The 18,295-nt window shown below is 44.1% G+C and overlaps 1 protein-coding gene across 3 annotated transcripts in view; it reads left to right on the top strand.

The window, feature by feature from the left end:
• The first annotated feature begins 574 nt into the window (after positions 1-574).
• Positions 575-18,295, top strand: part of LOC111834568 (fragile histidine triad diadenosine triphosphatase) — a 237,073-nt gene continuing 219,352 nt past the window's right edge. For all 3 annotated transcript variants that reach the window (XM_023794006.2, XM_023794007.2, XM_023794004.2), the window contains exons 1-2: positions 575-612; positions 5,547-5,651. The gene's annotated coding sequence lies outside the window, so the exon portion shown is untranslated. The remainder of the gene's footprint in view (positions 613-5,546; positions 5,652-18,295) is intronic.

Raw genomic sequence — 18,295 nt, 5'->3', positions numbered from 1 at the left:
GTTTAATCCTACCAGTTAAAAACAAAGATTCTGTTCCGCCAAACGAAACTCCATTGTTTATGATAGTCCCAGTATCCAGGGACAACCAGAGGTTTAATTTAAGTATGGTACCCCCATTAAAAAGTCATGGATATCTTTAAAACCTAAGTTGATATGTTAAGCGCTACCGAAATGGTTCAGTTTGGTCCCTTAAAGGCTGATCATCTTCTTGCATCACCACTAACGGTTAATTTTGTAAGACTGCAGGTTATATTATTACATTGAACCAAATTAAAATTTGAACTAATCGGCAGGATTTAAAAACTAATATGAGGTTTCTCAAAACTAACCAGATTATTTAATTGTTATTGCTTACAACTAACTGTTACATGCTGACAAACAAAAGCTACAGACTATAACACTGTAGCTTTCTACGTGCCCCATCGCAGCAGGTCAATTATCTGAGGAAAAAAAATCTGCTTCCGGTAAACGTCGAGACAGGGAAGAAAAAGTGTTTGTATGTACGCATTGTGGTTCATGTAGTTTTTTAAGCATGAAAAGCCCTAGCGTTAGAATTTTTTGGACTTCATGTCCCAGGCGGCAGCGCGGCGCCTCCAGATGTAACTGCGGAAGGTGAGTGTCTGTCATTGTCACACTGGCACGACTAGAATTTTAGCCTTTTGGTCCACGTAGTCAAGCTGGAGGTCCACGCCTCGTATATTGCATGAAACCTAATATTTTACTTTTTTACGATTATAAATGCGGAGGGCAAATATGTGTTATGCTTTTAATATCGTACAATGACGAAACTGAAATTGCTCGATAGTGATCTTAAGATAAATCTCTAGCAGCCTTTCTCATGTCTCACTGGTGATGTAAAACAGACTGTGCTACGAACCATTAGAACTGTTTCGGTCTTCCTTGCAACGTTCAGTGGATTTTGCAAAGAGTTCTATATTCTTTTTCCAGTTGAATCAGTAATCGCTTTATTGATGAAGGACGGTATGCTATGTAAATAACCGGTTGTGTCCATTTGAAAAAAATATAATGTTTATATAGCCATTATTTATTATTTCGTAGTTGCCGTTTAAAGCTAGGCTTACGTATACTGTACGTATTAGGTAATAAAATGAGGTATTCCGGGCAGTTAGCTCGCTATTTAGTTAACTGGATATGAGAGTAACTTCGGAAATGTGGGGGCCCTTCGCGCCTTCTGTTACGTGTCATCATGAAGCTGGGTGCTCTGTTTCAGTCTGTAGCAGATTAACCCGCACAACGCGGCATTTTTTTATGTGCATTTGGAAGAAATGCGTAAAGTATCGGCAGACTGCGCACTTGTATTCTTTTGCATAGGCATATGTTGTGTGATAGTAGTGGTTAAAATATGTTTTACATTTTATATATACACTAGATTGCTAATTTGGTCTCAAACGATACCGAATGATATGCGTTGCACACCATCCGCTTTCTGTATCACCTTATCCAGTACAGCCTACAGCTTCTCCCAGGAAATGGGACACATACTGTGGGTAATTTGGAGACTCCAGTTCACTTTACTGCATGTGTTTTAGACGGCAGAAAACGTGTGAACAAACGGGTTGGTTGTGGGAATTCAACATCCAACTTTGTAAAACCACTGTGTTGCCTGCCTCTGTTCTGTGATGGAGCAAAATAAAATCAACCTGTTGTGAACATCTGTGATTAGCACCCCATATATATATATATATATATATATATATATATATACACACACACACACACACACACACACACACGCACTACTCAACATACCTGTTATAATACATATACATACATACACATATTTTTTTTCTTCATGCTGTTAAAAGCATCTCTTCTTTCCTTAACATAGCAATAGTTGTTCGTTTTTAATAGTAAAATGCAGGTTTGTGGTTGCTTATGCTCTGGATTTATTTCTCATTATTGAAACCTGCTGGATTCATGTGCAATTATTTTATTCCTTAGATACCAAAAAGATGAAAAACTGCTTTTATTCAGATGTCAAAAAAAGAACAAAACATCTGACAACTGTGAATGATCTGGGGATCTTTGACCGCATTAAAAATGGATTCATGGTGTCATTTGCAAAATATACCATTATGGATGCAGTTTGTACTGTGTACTGTTTGGGCTTTGGAAAGCTGACTGTCAGAAAGAAATGATAAAAATCCTTCATAATTTAGGGAACCACTAAGATATCTGTGTGTGTATGTAAGGCATTCTCTCATTAAATAATCCCATTTAGCATTTATTAAGTCACACTGCCGCTGTGTTTTCCCTTGTGATTTTCTTTCTTTTTATAAATTGTGCCATTTGTATGTATTTATAGGTGCAGTAGTTAATATAGAAAATGCTGTTAATGGTGTTTAGGCAGTCAGCTTATGTGACCAGGATGCATAAACGTAAGGAAGCTACGTTGATTTATATAGTATATAATGTAAATTTGTTAGCAAGGTAAACCAATCTTTTTTTTTCTTAATTTTATAGTTGTTAATATTGGCTTAGATAAAAATGACCTTGGAAATTAAAAATTGCTCAGCTGCTAAGCACTGGACTGTTAAGACATTTTTTTTTAACTTATCTGAGTAAATTCTTTCTATAGGGTGATAAAAAATGCAAAGAAAATTTTAAGTTAACCAAATTCAGAGATATGTGTAATGCCGCTGTAGACTGGGGCTTTCTGCTGATCTCCCACGCTGCCTGTTCCTTAGATGACACTCCGTAGAGTGGCAGTGTCGGAAAAATAAGCAGATGGGCAGATTTGCAGATAGAAGCTTCCGTGGGTTTCCTGTCAAGTCTATTACAAAACATTCAGTTTTTTGTTCCAAAAATTTCAGCACAGAATACATTTGCAGGCCATATGAGGGTGTCCCCTGGGTCAGGTCTGTCCTGCATTGGAACCTCTCAGCATAGACTGTCTAATTAATTTTTGGGACACTATGAAGAAAAAAAAATACAAAATTCTTCTCAGCAAAGGCTTGGAATCACAGTTTTACTGAGATATCCACACTTCCCCTTGAATTATGTGCTGAAATACGTCCAGCGATTTCATTTGTTTTCCTCATTGCTTCGTGGCCACGTGGATGGCGAGATGTACGCCCCCTGGGGGTCACTCTGATTGGGACGTTCGCGCTTCCTGTCAGGCATGAGAGGGGAGCCTGCAGCCTGTGATTTGCTGGCGTAGCAGAGCAGCCTGAACAGTGAAGGATACAGTCTCCAGCCAGGAAGTGGATTGAAGTGACATCGGCCCTCAGAGAGCTTTGTCACTGCTGGACTCTCCCCTTGTTTTTATTTCCGAGAATTAAGTGTCTAAAAAATAGGTCGCTGGCTCAGCTGGTGTCAGACATTTAGCACAAAGTCCTGGTGATGTGATTAACGCGAGATGCAGGCGCCTGCCTTTCTACGGTATGTTAGCTGCGTTTCGGGAATTAGGCCTAACGAGTGGAAAGTTATTGATTTTTTTCCCCCATGAATCACAATTGGTGAAACAACAGCGTGTTTTGTGCTGGGTGACCCGCCGGGCTTAGATGGGTGTTTCTCTTCCTCGTTCGAAATCTGAATGTGTGTGTAACTTTGACCTGTTGCCCTTGGAAGTAGGACGGACATGAAAAGCAACCAGACATGGAAGTTTGGGGGAAGGTGGGGGGGCTGGGAGTGTCCAGCTGGATTTTTTAATTTAAGGAATTTGATTAAATACCTTTTAATTATCCTGCTCTCAGTACTGCTGCTGGGGGATGTCACATGACTCCCTGTTTTAATGTGGGCCATCTGTCTTCTCTGTATAGAAGCCCTTGCCTGCCACCATTGCCTCCCTCCTACACTGACCTCCCCAGCGCTGTCCTGCCCTGACCTGAGCTTGGTCTGGGTATCCATTCCTCTGCCGGCCTGTGGATCATCGAAACTGAGCTCCCCTGTCTGCTCACCTCAGCGTGGGGGCCTGCGCAGACCCCAGCATTGTTAGCTCACCTCAGCGTGGGGGCCTGCGCAGACCCCAGCATTGTTAGCTCACCTCAGCGTGGGGGCCTGCGCAGACCCCAGCATTGTTAGCTCACCTCAGCGTGGGGGCCTGCGCAGACCCCTGCATTGTTAGCTCACCTCAGCGTGGGGGCCTGCGCAGACCCCAGCATTGTTAGCTCACCTCAGCGTGGGGGCCTGCGCAGACCCCAACATTTTTTGTGTATATTTTCTGAAGATTCTGTAAGAAGGATGTCAGCCATTCTGCCGGTTGTTTATTCTGCTAAATCTTCACTCTTTATCTTCTGTGCCGAGTCTGAGTTGGTATACAATACAATTTAATGCCATACAATTGGAAGCAGGGTCAGCCAATCCCAGGAGCAGATGGGGGATAAGGGCCTTGCTCAAGGGCCCCATAGCCAATCATAATTAAAGGAGCAGGTGGGGGATAAGGGCCCCATGGCCAATCAGAATCAAAGTGAGAGTCAGACTTTATTTGCCAGGGACTCTGTGTGTCTGAGGAATTGTGGTGAATTGGTGAGGATGAGAACTTGTAATAAACACCACACAGCACTTATCTTAAAAACATTATACAAGATATATTGGATTCCACCTGTATAATATACCCATTGTGCGCAATACACAGTGTACAGCATGAAATTAGTCTTCCTACTCTGGGATTTGATCAGGCAACCTGTGGACAACCACAGCAATTCACCCTGCTGAGTCACACACTGCCCCTGTAAATGCCATAGTCAGAACAGCGATTGGGCCTGCACTATAACCCCCCCCCCACGCACACACCCCACACACACTCCCTCACAAGTTATGTCACATGGAGATATGCTGACAAGCATGCATTATGCACAAGAACCTGCATCAATTATGAACATTTTATTCATGCCAAAATGATATCTAATTGATTCCCATCTCTTCTGCTGGTGTATTATTAATGGCATGTAGCTCTGTTTTACTGCTGTCTTCTCCAGGCTGCTTGCTGAACCTCGTGTGTACAAGTGTAACAGCCTGTGGTGAAGGATTTGCTTGTGAGGCTGTTCAAAGTGAAGTAGTTAATTGTAAAAATAGCTCCTTTATTTTTGTTTTCCAAAGAAACGGGCTGCTGGGCTGGATTAGCGCGTGCTAAAGGTCTCTCTGGCGCTCTGGCTTTAAAAGCGGCGTGACCCCGCTCGAGCCGTCTTGCCCTGAGCTCTAGCCTCTTTGGAAGGCATGAGGAAAAAGTCCAGAATTTCTGCTGGCGTAGTGCTGAGTAGGCAAAGTGGAAGAAAAAAGTCCTAATTCCGTCATTGTATCTCCACGTTCTGAGGTCAAGCTCAGTTTTATCGGGTGAAGTGTGCTCCTCGAAATTCACTCACTGTTCTTTGTGGGGGTGGCTGAGTGTGGTTCAGGTGCTGGGAACAGCCTCATCACACAGTGGATGGCAAGATGTACACCCCCCCCCCCCTGGAGGTCACTGGGGTCGCTGGGCGTGGTTCAGCTGCTGGGAGCAGCCTGGTCAAACGGTGGAGTCTTCTTCAGTTTTCTTGTGGACGTTGTTGTTCTCGTTCCTGACTGTGCTCTGGATCTCCTTCCTGTAGGTGAGCAAACTGAGGAGGACCGAGAAGGCAGGATTCAAAGTGACCAAGAGAAAGAGCCGTGCTTAGGACGTCTGCTGATGATCTGACTTTGCTCTATAGGAACAGGTAATGATATCATTTTAAGAAGGTGTATGACTTATTATGTTTACTTCAAACAATATACATTCAAACAATCGTACCTTCAAAGGAATCCTCCAATAGGAGCACATCATGCTGCTGCTAGGTTAGTTTAAAGCCCAGTTTAGGTTTTTCTGTGTCTTGGTAGTAATGCCAAAGTCCACAAAACAAGCAAGACCTAAAGACCTAAAGCAGAATCTGCTGTCACTGTCATTTTCTCTACCTTCGTTCTGCGATAGGTACTGTAGCTTGGTGGTTCAGTGGCTCGCATTGTTGCCTTGCATCTCTATGGCTGGTGGTTCGAATCCCAGCTCTCCATCTCTGCAGTTCCTTTCCCTAGCTGGCTAGAGTTCTGCAGATGTCTTCCAGCAGCCCAGTAATAGTTGGGCTGACTGGCATATCTAAATTGCACACTGTGTCTGTCACCTGTGATGGACTGGCATCCCGTCCGGAACACTTACCTGTGGATCACATTAACCAGTTGGTATCTCTAGCTCATGATTAATCCTGGAAATAATTCTATTTATTTGATTGGTTGCAAAGGCAGTCTGCAATGAGACTAAGGGGACTGCTGTAAAAGCACATGCGCAGAAATGTCTGTCTTGGTCTGTTGTTCCTCTTGCCAATCGGGGGATGAAGCAGAACCTCGTTCGGTGCTTTCCTGTTTGCTGACTCACCACTGTGTATTACCATCTGAGAGACCTCTATGTGTGCTCACCAGTGTCTCACCACTGTGTATTACCATCTGAGAGACCTCTATGTGTGCTCACCAGTGTCTCACCACTGTGTATTACCATCTGAGAGACCTCTATGTGTGCTCACCAGTGTCTCACCACTGTGTATTACCATCTGAGAGACCTCTATATGTGCTCACCAGTGTCTCACCACTGTGTATTACCATCTGAGAGACCTCTATGTGTGCTCACCAGTGTCTCACCACTGTGTATTACCATCTGAGAGACCTCTATGTGTGCTCACCAGTGACTCACCACTGTGTATTACCATCTGAGAGACCTCTATGTATGCTCACCAGTGTCTCACCACTGTGTATTACCATCTGAGAGACCTCTATGTGTGCTCACCAGTGTCTCACCACTGTGTATTACCATCTGAGAGACCTCTATGTGTGCTCACCAGTGTCTCACCACTGTGTATTACCATCTGAGAGAGCTCTATGTGTGCTCACCAGTGACTCACCACTGTGTAGTACCATCTGAGAGACCTCTATGTGTGCTCACCAGTGTCTCACCACTGTGTATTACCATCTGAGAGACCTCTATGTGTGCTCACCAGTGACTCACCACTGTGTAGTACCATCTGAGAGAGCTCTATGTGTGCTCACCAGTGTCTCACCACTGTGTATTACCATCTGAGAGACCTCTATGTGTGCTCACCAGTGTCTCACCACTGTGTATTACCATCTGAGAGACCTCTATGTGTGCTCACCAGTGTCTCACCGCTGTGTATTACCATCTGAGAGACCTCTATGTGTGCTCACCAGTGTCTCACCACTGTGTATTACCATCTGAGAGACCTCTATGTGTGCTCACCAGTGTCACAGGATGGCACTTTGAGAACTGAAGTGTCTTCAGTCACACCGTATTTTTTTTTCCAGTGGTACCTTTTTCTCTCCTGCCTCTGAATTGCCTCTGGATATTTGTTGTTCCTAATCCTGCGCTGTGTGACTGTTCTTCTGCAATCTTTGATAGATGCATCCGCTATCTATCTAGGCCTCTCCTTTTCTCCTCTGGATCAGGGCCGCAGTAACACGCACACGCCACTAGGCTTCCCAATCTGTATCAGTGGTATTTGAAGCAGCATCCTGACAAACCTACAGTATGAAAGTTGCCAGGCTTGAGTAAAAATTGTCAGAAATTTGAATGTATTTCTTTATCGTACTGCTGATTGTTTTGCCCACAGCCTCCTAAAACCTTTAAACCAGCCAGTGATCAAATTATTACTGTACATTGGTTCAAATAGAGAAAGACCTGGACTTCATTTAAACCGTTAATATAGATAAAAAATTATGGGGCTGGCTCCTGTTGAGTATATTTCAGGGCTTTGTCATGTTTTGAGTAAATGGAAGCAGTGAAAAAGTTACAAAAGTGATAAATGGATACAACCTGCAACAATACAACTGTTAGTTTGCTAGTGTGTTTGCTGAGACTGTGTGGCTTTGTAAATAAATCGTAGATGTGCCTGAATAAGAGTCGCACAGCTGAAAGCTATGTTAGCAGCCTGTGTCTTCCTGACGTTCATGTCTGCATGCAAATATGTCTGAGGGGAAAAAAATAATTCGACAGCCAGTCATGGTCGATTTCTTTGCATGAAACTTCAGTGATAATTCTTGCTTCATTTAATTTGTGTTGTATCTCAGTTTCCATCGCATCTAACGCTCCTGCTCAACCTTTTCATTAAGGATTTACGTCAAAGAATTGATACGTTATCGCAAGTTAGCATTATCTTAAGCAGTTGGTGGATATGCACAGTAGCGTGAACAGCGATATACCCCAAAATAAATGCCACCTTTCTTTGTATCACATCAACAGTGTGTAACCACAGGCAATAAAACCAATGAAGCTTGTCTAATTGCATTTCTTAACATGTTACCCTTACTTATATTTGGTTTTATAAAAAAATACAAAAAAAAACGGGGAAAAATACTTGTTATGTAATACAAGAGTGGAGTGACACAGATTAGCTTTAGGTGGTTCATTGAACTCAGAAGTTTTTCATTTCTGCACTCAGCAGAGCAGAGTCAGAGTGTGGAAAGGGAAGGGTAGGGAGAAGTGGCCTTTACTCTCAGCGACTGGCTCAGCCATGGAGCACGTCTTCTAAGGCTTCCGGCCAATAGTCAGGCCCAACCCGTTCATTCCATGGCCATTAAAGAGCTAGGGAAGTCCAAGTCTCGTGCTCACAGAGAGAAAACAAATATTGTATGTTTGCCATTTACTTGGTCTTTGGGGATTATGATGACTAATCAGTTTGTCTGGGGGCCTACGAGCCTGCTTATAGAATTAAATGTTCTATTCATGTTTGAAATTATCTCGGTGCACAAATACCTGTCTTGCGCTCTTGAATTTCAATCATTTACCTAACGGTCCCCAGCTGAATCGTACAAGAGTAATTGTTACTAACATCCATTATCCATTTTATAATTTAGACTGGGAACATCGCAACACCTTTGAAATGTTCTTCTTTATTAGCTAAAGTCATACACTACATCTACTGCCTACTTTTTTTTTATCAACTTTGTTCTTGCTTTTAATTTTTAAAGTAAAATCTCAAAGCAAGCCTTCAGCAAAAGTGGACATTATCTTTTCGCTGTCCTCCAAATGTTTGATCTTGTATTTCCAAACATTCTGAAGTTTATATCTTATTTATGGGATTTTAAAAACCAAGCAGTGCCATGTCTGTAGGAGTCATGCTCGTAAAAAATTGCACTCTGATTAACTTTCTGCAGAACATTTGATAGATATGCAGACACACCTGACCAAGAAGGCAGAGTTTCAATAGTTTATTGAAATCTATTGTATCCTTGATTGCTTTGGGATTTTAACTGCAGTGATGAAATTACTGTTAACAAATACATAGCAAGGATCTCTTGAAATCAGACGCTCAGAAAAGCCTGGTTTTGACTGCACTGTTGCCTAGGTAACCCTGGTACTGTTATTAGTTTTCAGTTAAACAAGGTTCTTTTAGAGCAGAGCTCTGTTTGCTAAGCATTTTAGAAATTACATTTATACTTTTCCTAGGTAATTTTTGGAAATATTTTGAATATTTTCAAACTGAATAGAAAAAGCAGAAACCATAATGGCTTCTATGCTGCAACTGCACATTCGTTTTATGAAAAAAACTGCCTTTGCTTGCTCTGAACTTATTTAAGCAATTCACAGCTAATTCAGAAAATATCCTCAGTTATGTTTAGTTGTTTATTCAGTCCTAATTACTACTATTCAATAAATATCCACTATTTATTGAAAATTTTTGCTCAATATTGGATATGCTGGTAACTAATTTAGGTATCAAATGAAAGCCATATTGAACTCCTTAACCCCAGCACCAATAAAAAAGAACTAACAAGATATTATGTATGACGGGCATAACTGCAACAAAAGACAAAACACTGTCTCAAGGGTTCAATGCAGGGATGTCTTTGATTTTCACTCTTCTTGAAACAGCAGGAACTGTGTAGCTGAAATTCATCATCAGATATAACATTAATAGACTATTTAAGAGAGAAATAGATTTTCTCTGGTCATCTCAGACTAGAGTAAGCCACTAGATTAAGTACAGGGTGGTATGGCCGTAAGCTATGAAACCTTTAGGGTTTGGGTCTCCATTAGTGATGTTGTCTTGAGGAGAATCAACCATCCCTGCATGTAGTACCTCCATGTGGCAAGATAAATGACTTGGTCTGCAGCCACCGGGAAATCAACTCTTACCAGGGGTGTATGTGTGTATATATGTACATATACATGTATGTATGTTTATATGTACATATACATGTATGTGTGTATATATGTACATAAACAAGTATGTGTGTTTATATGTACAAATACAAGTATGTGTGTTTATATGTATATATACATGTATGCGGATATATATATGCGTATATATAATGTAAAATGGTTTGATGTGTTGAGGGACAGCCTTGAAACCTATAAATAGGTTCGAGGTAAGTAACAGGGCGTTTCCCCTGATTTGCTCCGCCCCCCAGAAGGCCACACCCACTTCTCTTCGCTCCAGGGTTCTGGAGTGTGAGCTTACTCTGGTTCTCCCCCGAGTTGATGCAATATCATGCACATTTTTCAAACTCAGGTTTTGTCCTGAATATCTGTCCTCTTTCTGTCACTTTAATCAGAACTATTAATTACGCCGAGTTTCAGTCACCCTCTTTTCTGGCGCCCCCCCAGCGCCTGCCTTTCTTGGTTCTTGACTTGTGCGTGGGGGTGGCAGCGCGCCTCGCAATCTGGAGCCTTTGCCAGTTTATCTGCTACCATGTGAAGCCAGTCATGTGTTTTGCAGGTATTGTCCTGAAACATTCTTCATAGTAATATTTACTGTATCATCTTCGGACTGGATGGGATGTCAGTTGTGTTCATTCAGGAGAGATTTTGTTCTGTCCTTTTCTGTTTTTTGCTTTGTTATCTTTCTTTTATTGAAGGAATTTGCATTTTTTGTCATGGTTCATGTTTCATATGCTTACCTTGTTTAAAAGACTGCGTGTCATTTTGACTACGGGAAGAGGATTGTGAATATTATACTTTTTAATTTGGTGTTTTTACAGCTGCCATTTTCCTAAGGGCTAACAGAATCACAAAGTCAGTATGAGGACAATGTCAAGGCTGTAGCCGCTTCCACACTTGTTTTTTTGTTTTTTAAACCTAGATATGCCAACCTGTGGGAGATGGCATTGGGATATGGCATTGGGAGATGGCATTGGCATGATGAATGACAGTCGGGAGCTGAGCTTTCAGCAACAAAGTCACATGTCCTGCAGTTCAACTAAATCAATTTTTAAATGTTAATGAAATGGCATTGTTGTAGAAAAAAGTACTGGGCACACACGTTTCATACCTGTGGTCTAGCAACATTGTATTTTAACTTACAAGGTTTTTTTAGTGTAGACAATCTTATTGAATATCTGTAGATGATATCATATCCTCAAACGCTGTGGAAGCCACATTAAAATGTGGTTTCTTTACTAGGTGTGCATTGCCTTTGATTTAGCCTGTATTTGATTTGCTGTAGGTGGCAGTGACAGTTACAGCGTTACAGGATATCTGCCCCTGGCGCCAACATTTTCAGCATGTATGGGGTCCCCCGGTCCCCCTCCTGTAATTACCTCTGTGTTCTCAAGGTTAAGGGTCACAGTATTTATCACATCACTTTGACGGTATGATTGTACCGGTTCATCGGCTTCTTGTGGACTACAGATGGGATAGACATGGCACTCTGTGTTACTGCTTATTTGTTGAATCAAACTGGACCCTCTGCAGCAGCCGCAAGCAAATGTCTCTGGCCAGGGCACATGAAGCTCCATGCCAACACTGACCCTGGGTTAACACACCTTCTGTAGTTGCACACCACAGATACCATGTCTGTGAGCCAAGGATATTTTTTTAGGCCCTGCCGATTCCCAGCAGACAACAAAACAGGGAATCAGGTGTGAAAATCTGTTCTAATACCTCTTGGAATGAACCTGGAGTTATGTGTCTGGCTGGTGGTTCTGGTCTTGTCTCCAGTTCTCTGACCTCTCTCCATGGCCGATGCCTTCAGTAAAGCTGCAGAACATCAGCATGGATGTCCCTTATCTGCAGAACATCAGCGTGGATAGCCCTCAGCTGCAGAACATCAGCATGGATAGCCCTCATCTGCAGAACATCAGCGTGGATAGCCCTCAGCTGCAAAACATCAGCATGGATGTCCCTTATCTGCATAACATCAGCGTGGATAGCACTCATCTGCAGAACATCAGCGTGGATAGCCCTCAGCTGCAGAACATCAGCGTGGATAGCCCTCATCTGCAGAACATCAGCGTGGATAGCCCTCAGCTGCAGAACATCAGCGTGGATAGCCCTCAGCTGCAGAACATCAGCGTGAATAGCTCTCCATTTGGTATCATGTACAAAGGCTCCCTCAGTGAACCCGCAAGACCCTGTACTGTCTGTATATGAGCATGCCTTCAGAATCCTCTGTCAATAATACCTGTCAGGAGGCCCGTCTTTTTTATGGGGGGGGGAGTAACCCCAACTGGATATTTCAAACAGACTTTTCCAGTATTAAAGGCGATCCTCCCCTTTAAGGTTATGGTTAGCCTTTCTCGCGGGTATGATGATAGGATAACAGCACAGAGAGGTATCCCTGGCAACTGCAGATGTGTATAGCTTTCATTAGCTCTTTTACAATGAAGGAGCTCTTCCGCGAAGCTCTCCACATGCATCTCGGCAAGTAATATTTATGGAAAACCAAGTGCCCCAAAGAGAAAATGAAGGAATAATGTATACCTGATCTCCAACAGTAATGAAGAGCCCGGTGTATGAGTCGCAGTTAATCACAGATGCACACCAGCATGTTTTTAATCTTTAAAAGTGTTGGCCTCAATGGGCTCTTCGCTTAACACGATAGGTCTTTGGGGTGAATGCAATGTATCTGTGTCTATGAGAATAATGCAGACAGTTAAAGCTATAATCTGATGCATGTTTCCTTTGGATGCAACAGACCACTCAATATACGAAGAGAAAAAGAGTCTCTGTCTGTTAGCCGTGGATGATACCTTTAGGCTTTATAACCTTTTGTCTTTCTACAAAAAACCTTTATCGTAAAATCTTCAGATCAGGCTATTAAAGGCACAGTCACTGTTAAAACCACCGATTGCTGCCGAATTTCTTTAAAAAATAAGCAGCGTATCAAACCATTCACTCTGTTCGGCACATTGGTTGTTGCTGTTTATAACTTACAGCTGTAATTGCTAAAAGTATAAGCTATTAAACTCCCGCTTTTAAATATAGCTTTATCAACACAGATGTCTCATAACTTTTTTTAACGGCACTCCTCCCTTTAGCTAATGATCTTAACCCCGGTGACACCCGCTCGCAGGTACTTATTTCATTTTGGCAGTACAGTTAAGGTCACCTGCATCAGGCTCACCGGTTTGCACCCTAGCCAATCTGTCTGCCCCAGACAGTAGTGACCTTACTGCTGCTCTACATAGCTGCGTGGGTGCTGCATGGGTGCTGCTGGACGGGTGCTGAGTGGGTGCTGCTGGATGGGTGCTGAGTGAGTGCTGCTGGGTTCCGTGGCATGCAAGCTGCGTGGGTGCTGATGGACGGGTGCTGAGTGGGTGCTGCGTGGGTGCTGCTGGACGGGTCCTGAGTGGGTGCTGCTGGACGGGTGCTGCGTGGGTTCCGTGGCATGTAAGCTGTGTGGGTGCTGATGAACGGGTGCTGCTGGACGGGTGCTGCGTGGGTGCTGCTGGACGGGTGCTGTGTGGGTTCCGTGGCATGCAAGCTGTGTGGGTGCTGATGGACGGGTGCTGCTGGACGGGTTCTGCGTGGGTGCTGCTGGACAGGTGCTGTGTGGGTTCCGTGGCATGTAAGCTGCGTGGGTGCTGCTGGATGGGTGCTGCGTGGGTTCTGTGGCATGCAAGCTGTGTGGGTGCTGATGGACGGGTGCTGCTGGACGGGTGCTGAGTGGGTGCTGCTGGACGGGTGCTGTGTGGGTTCCGTGGCATGCAAGCTGTGTGGGTGCTGATGGACGGGTGCTGCTGGACGGGTTCTGCGTGGGTGCTGCTGGACAGGTGCTGTGTGGGTTCCGTGGCATGTAAGCTGCGTGGGTGCTGCTGGATGGGTGCTGCGTGGGTTCTGTGGCATGCAAGCTGTGTGGGTGCTGATGGACGGGTGCTGCTGGACGGGTGCTGAGTGGGTGCTGCTGGACGGGTGCTGTGTGGGTTCCGTGGCATGCAAGCTGTGTGGGTGCTGATGGACGGGTGCTGCTGCACAGGTGCTGAGTGGGTGCTGCTGGACGGGTGCTGCGTGGGTGCTGCTGGACGGGTGCTGTGTGGGTTCCGTGGCATGCGAGCTGTGTGGGTGCTGCTGCACGGGTGCCGTGAGGATGCTGCGAGGGTGCTGCATTTGCCTTTGGGCTGCATCATCCTTGCAGTAGAAATAAGCATCGTGAAGCTGTTTAATGCCATGGGTTAGCATTCAGGAATGCACGTTCACTTCAGCATGTGAGAGTCCACGTGCTGCACAAAACCAGCAGACCTGTACAGTGATCATTTGCTAGCAGATTGTTGTTGTTTGGGCAGACCGTGAGGGTTGGTGGGGGGGGTGAACGCTATTAATGGAACTGTTGCACCACTGGTTGTCAGTTAGGGGATAAATGGGAAGAATAAGGCCTGTTACACTGGGGAGGGCGCCGTACGCTCTGAGCTGTGTGGTAAAGGCGTGTGGAGGGGGGCCGCTAAGTGCTTCTGACATGATTAATACAAGAGTGCGCAAAAACCATTACAAGGTGTCTCCCCAGACAAGGATCAGACGGATAGCTTGTTTAAATGGTCTTTGTGGTCTTCCCTGTTCACGCACCGATACCCAGTGCCGCAGCGATACTCGCCACACTGTGTCCTATTTAATAGTCAGAATGTAATGGGCTGAAGAGGGGTTTTCTATTTCTCAGAATTTCTGGAATATTTCCAAAGCCTTATGTTTTGACCGCCAATGGATTTGCACATTTCCCACATTATAATCTCTGAAGTCTTCTGTGGATGCTGCGAATGAGGCAGTCAGGTTTAGTTACATAATGACTTTTAAAACCTGTACCTTGGCATTAACTCCATATGCACACTATTAAAGAATGCAGGATAATTGGTATCGCATATTTCAAGGCGTATTCCAGAGAAACATTCCTGAGAAACTAGTCCACATAAAAACACACGCAAAATAATAACAAATAAACTAAATTATCTATTATAAGAGCAATTATTTGATAAAGTTCTTAGGAAAAAATAAAGTGACTAAATAACGCACATTTTCAAGTTCAATACATCTTATAGAACATTTTTATAAACTAATTTATAAATTCCCATAGTGAGTTAAGAGGCATGGAATTCTAATTCACTTTTTCCAATAATATATATTTTTTATTTGTCTACGTGGATTTCAATGGACTCTTTCCAAGAAAGTAAAATCATCATTTCAACCAACTGAGATATATTTTAAAAAGTATCACCACAAGGCAAGTGATTCAGTTCTTAATTGTATCATGAAATTTTTGGTTTTAGACAAGAACAGCTGCATTCCTTAAGAACCAGGGGTGCATCATTAAATTACATTTCTTATAATCCTGCGCCAGAAATGTTAGTTATTTTTGGAATATATAAAAATAATACAGACACATTTTGGTTAAAAATATTAAATAGGAATGTGCGGCCTTCGGCAGAGGTACTGCTTGCCGTTTTCCTGCTCTCTCTGCACCGGGCACCTTGTGAGCCCTGCAGTCTACATTCATACTTATTCACACACCAATAATACGTTTGTTTAGGATTCACCCCCTGGCCTCCCCCCTTACGAAATTGTGACCCTTTTCTTCTTTCTGAGCTGTTTCTCTTGGCAGAAATAATCTGGCTCTCCCCCTAGATCTCCTCCCGAAACCAGTTGCTCCATGTCTCCAGTCCAATTGCCCAGGGGAACATTAATCATTACCCATTGTCTGGACCCGTGTGATTACTCATCCCCGACGGACAGGCCTGATGCAATGTGTCCCCCGCATCCGGAAAATGGGATTCAAGTCAACGTCTCCCTCCAGAGAATCTACAGGAGTGGCTTCATTTAGGCCGTCTCCTGATGTCACAGGAACCTCGTCTGTCCATGGGGTTTCTCCTCGGAGGGCGATTTGCCAGCACCCTTCCATGGCTGTCCATGTCCTCCTCTTAAGACGAGCTGCTGTGCTGATGCTTGTTGATGTAAAATGTGCAGGTAAAACAGTACTGATCCAGACACACATCATCTTCTTGCTGTGTCGTGCCCAGCGAAGCCTGGTGAGGCTCCTGTGCCTTTTATCGTCACTTCATCATATCTTATGTCTGCCTGTGTCGAGATGCAACAATAGACGTTTCCCATTATGGTGACGACTGGGGGCCAAAGCACTTGGGCTGCTTAAGCAGGTCATGAACACCCACTCAGGGATAGGGATGAAATTGTTCAACTTTGGTTTGAAGGACCAAGTTTGAAGATGATTTCTAGGGTAATAACTCCATGGACTAGGGAAATCCATAGTGTACGACCTTCAGAGCAGCTGTACCTCATGGATGATGAGCTGGAGATCATGCTGTTTATACAGCAGCAAGCTGGACTCTCAATGTCAGCGGTTCTTTATTTCTATAAAAGAACCGGCGTGTTTTTTTCCCCTTCCTTTGGTGGTGTGGGCTTTACAGACACTTTTGTGTTTAACATTTCTAGTAGCTGATTAGGACCTGATTCCAGAATCTGCATTTGACACATTCAGATGTGCTAAAAGTCTCTTCCAGGTTCTGCCTTTTAATGCTGAGTACTGGCCGAGCTCCGCTCTCCGCCGCCCATTAGCAGTGCTTATTTTTTATGTATTGTTTTCCAGCCAGTGACATGGGACAGCGTGTTGGCACAGTGGGTAGAGCTCATGCCTCTAGGACCTGGGTTCGAGTCCCACCCCCAGCTCTGTATGTGTTCACCCAGCCTTTATGTCCTCTGGTTTCTCTCTCCAGTCCAAAATGTCGGCAATTGGGTTAATCACGGTTTCTGATTCTCCCTGCGTGTGTATGATGTGCACCCTCGATGTCCGCTCCTTTTGTTGAGTGTCGGCTAAATAAGTAGAATCTCTTCTACTATGGTCTCCAGGCTTGCTGTGACCTGTGCCTGATAAGCAGCTATGGAAGATGGATTGATGGATGTTTTCCCCAATATTAAATGTTGTCCTTCTTCAAAAGAATATTGCTTGTTTCCTATCTCTGACGCATGAGATCTGTTTTTCTGTGGCCAGACCACATCTTGATTAACACATCTGTGAATAGTGTTGGCAGACTATCACAGTTACTTCCCACATGGTGCTTTGATAGTGGTTATAGGTATATTATATTGACTCTGAAAGAAAAGTAGGATTTTTGAAATGAAAATTTATCGTGCAGTAAAAGGGCCTATCGCCCATTGCTTTGTGTTGAACTAAGCAAATGTTGAAATGGAGCTGCATTTTCTGTTAAATAAAAGCAACAACAGCTTTGTAACGAAGATCATCAAAGGAAGCGAGTTGCAGGAAAGTGAGGAACGCTCCCTGCAGCCTCCAGTGGCCCATTTTACACAGAACTCTTAAACTCACCCTTGCGATTCCCATTTGGTACCATCCTCACTCCTCTGTTTTCCTACTAATGGAAAAGTTTGAGCCATAATATATGGATGTTTCTGTCTTACACTCCAGATACAAGGTTTTCGAAACCATCCTGAAACTTTTACGGCGGGTAATTTCTATACTTACCGTGTCATTATTTCAAATGGATTTGAAAAGATATGCCTTTTATCTGTTGGTTCTCATTATAAATACATAAATTTCTTTAGACTGCGGGTAAAATCCAAAGAAGCTGAAGTAATTATGTAAAATAGGTATACGTCTTAGGTGCCAAAGAAGAGGTATTAAAATAGTCATATAAAAAGGATTCATTTACACAAGTACTCCAGTGGGGTTTGACTGGCTGCTTTATGAGATGCTGATTCAGTGCTAAGATCTTGAATTAAAGTTGCGGCTCCTGGGCACTCAGAGCACGGTCTGAAGGAGGAGCATGGCTTATGTCCAGAGAGCGTCCACGGCAGGACGACCAGGGAGCGCCCACGGCAGGACGTCCAGGGAGCGCCCACGGCAGGACGTCCAGGGAGCGCCCACGGCAGGACGACCAGGGAGCGCCCACGGCAGGACGTCCAGGGAGCGCCCACGGCAGGACGTCCAGGGAGCGCCCACGGCAGGACGGCCAGGGAGCGCCCACGGCAGGACGGCCAGGGAGCGTCCACGGCAGGACGTCCAGGGAGCGCCCACGGCAGGACGGCCAGGGAGCGCCCACGGCAGGACGACCAGAGAGCGTCCACGGCAGGACGACCAGAGAGCGTCCA

Source organism: Paramormyrops kingsleyae, chromosome 8 (genome assembly GCF_048594095.1).
Source record: "Paramormyrops kingsleyae isolate MSU_618 chromosome 8, PKINGS_0.4, whole genome shotgun sequence".
NCBI classification, from domain to species: Eukaryota; Metazoa; Chordata; class Actinopteri; order Osteoglossiformes; family Mormyridae; genus Paramormyrops; species Paramormyrops kingsleyae.
Note: the sequence above shows the minus strand (reverse complement) of the source record. Positions and strands in the feature narration are given on the sequence as shown.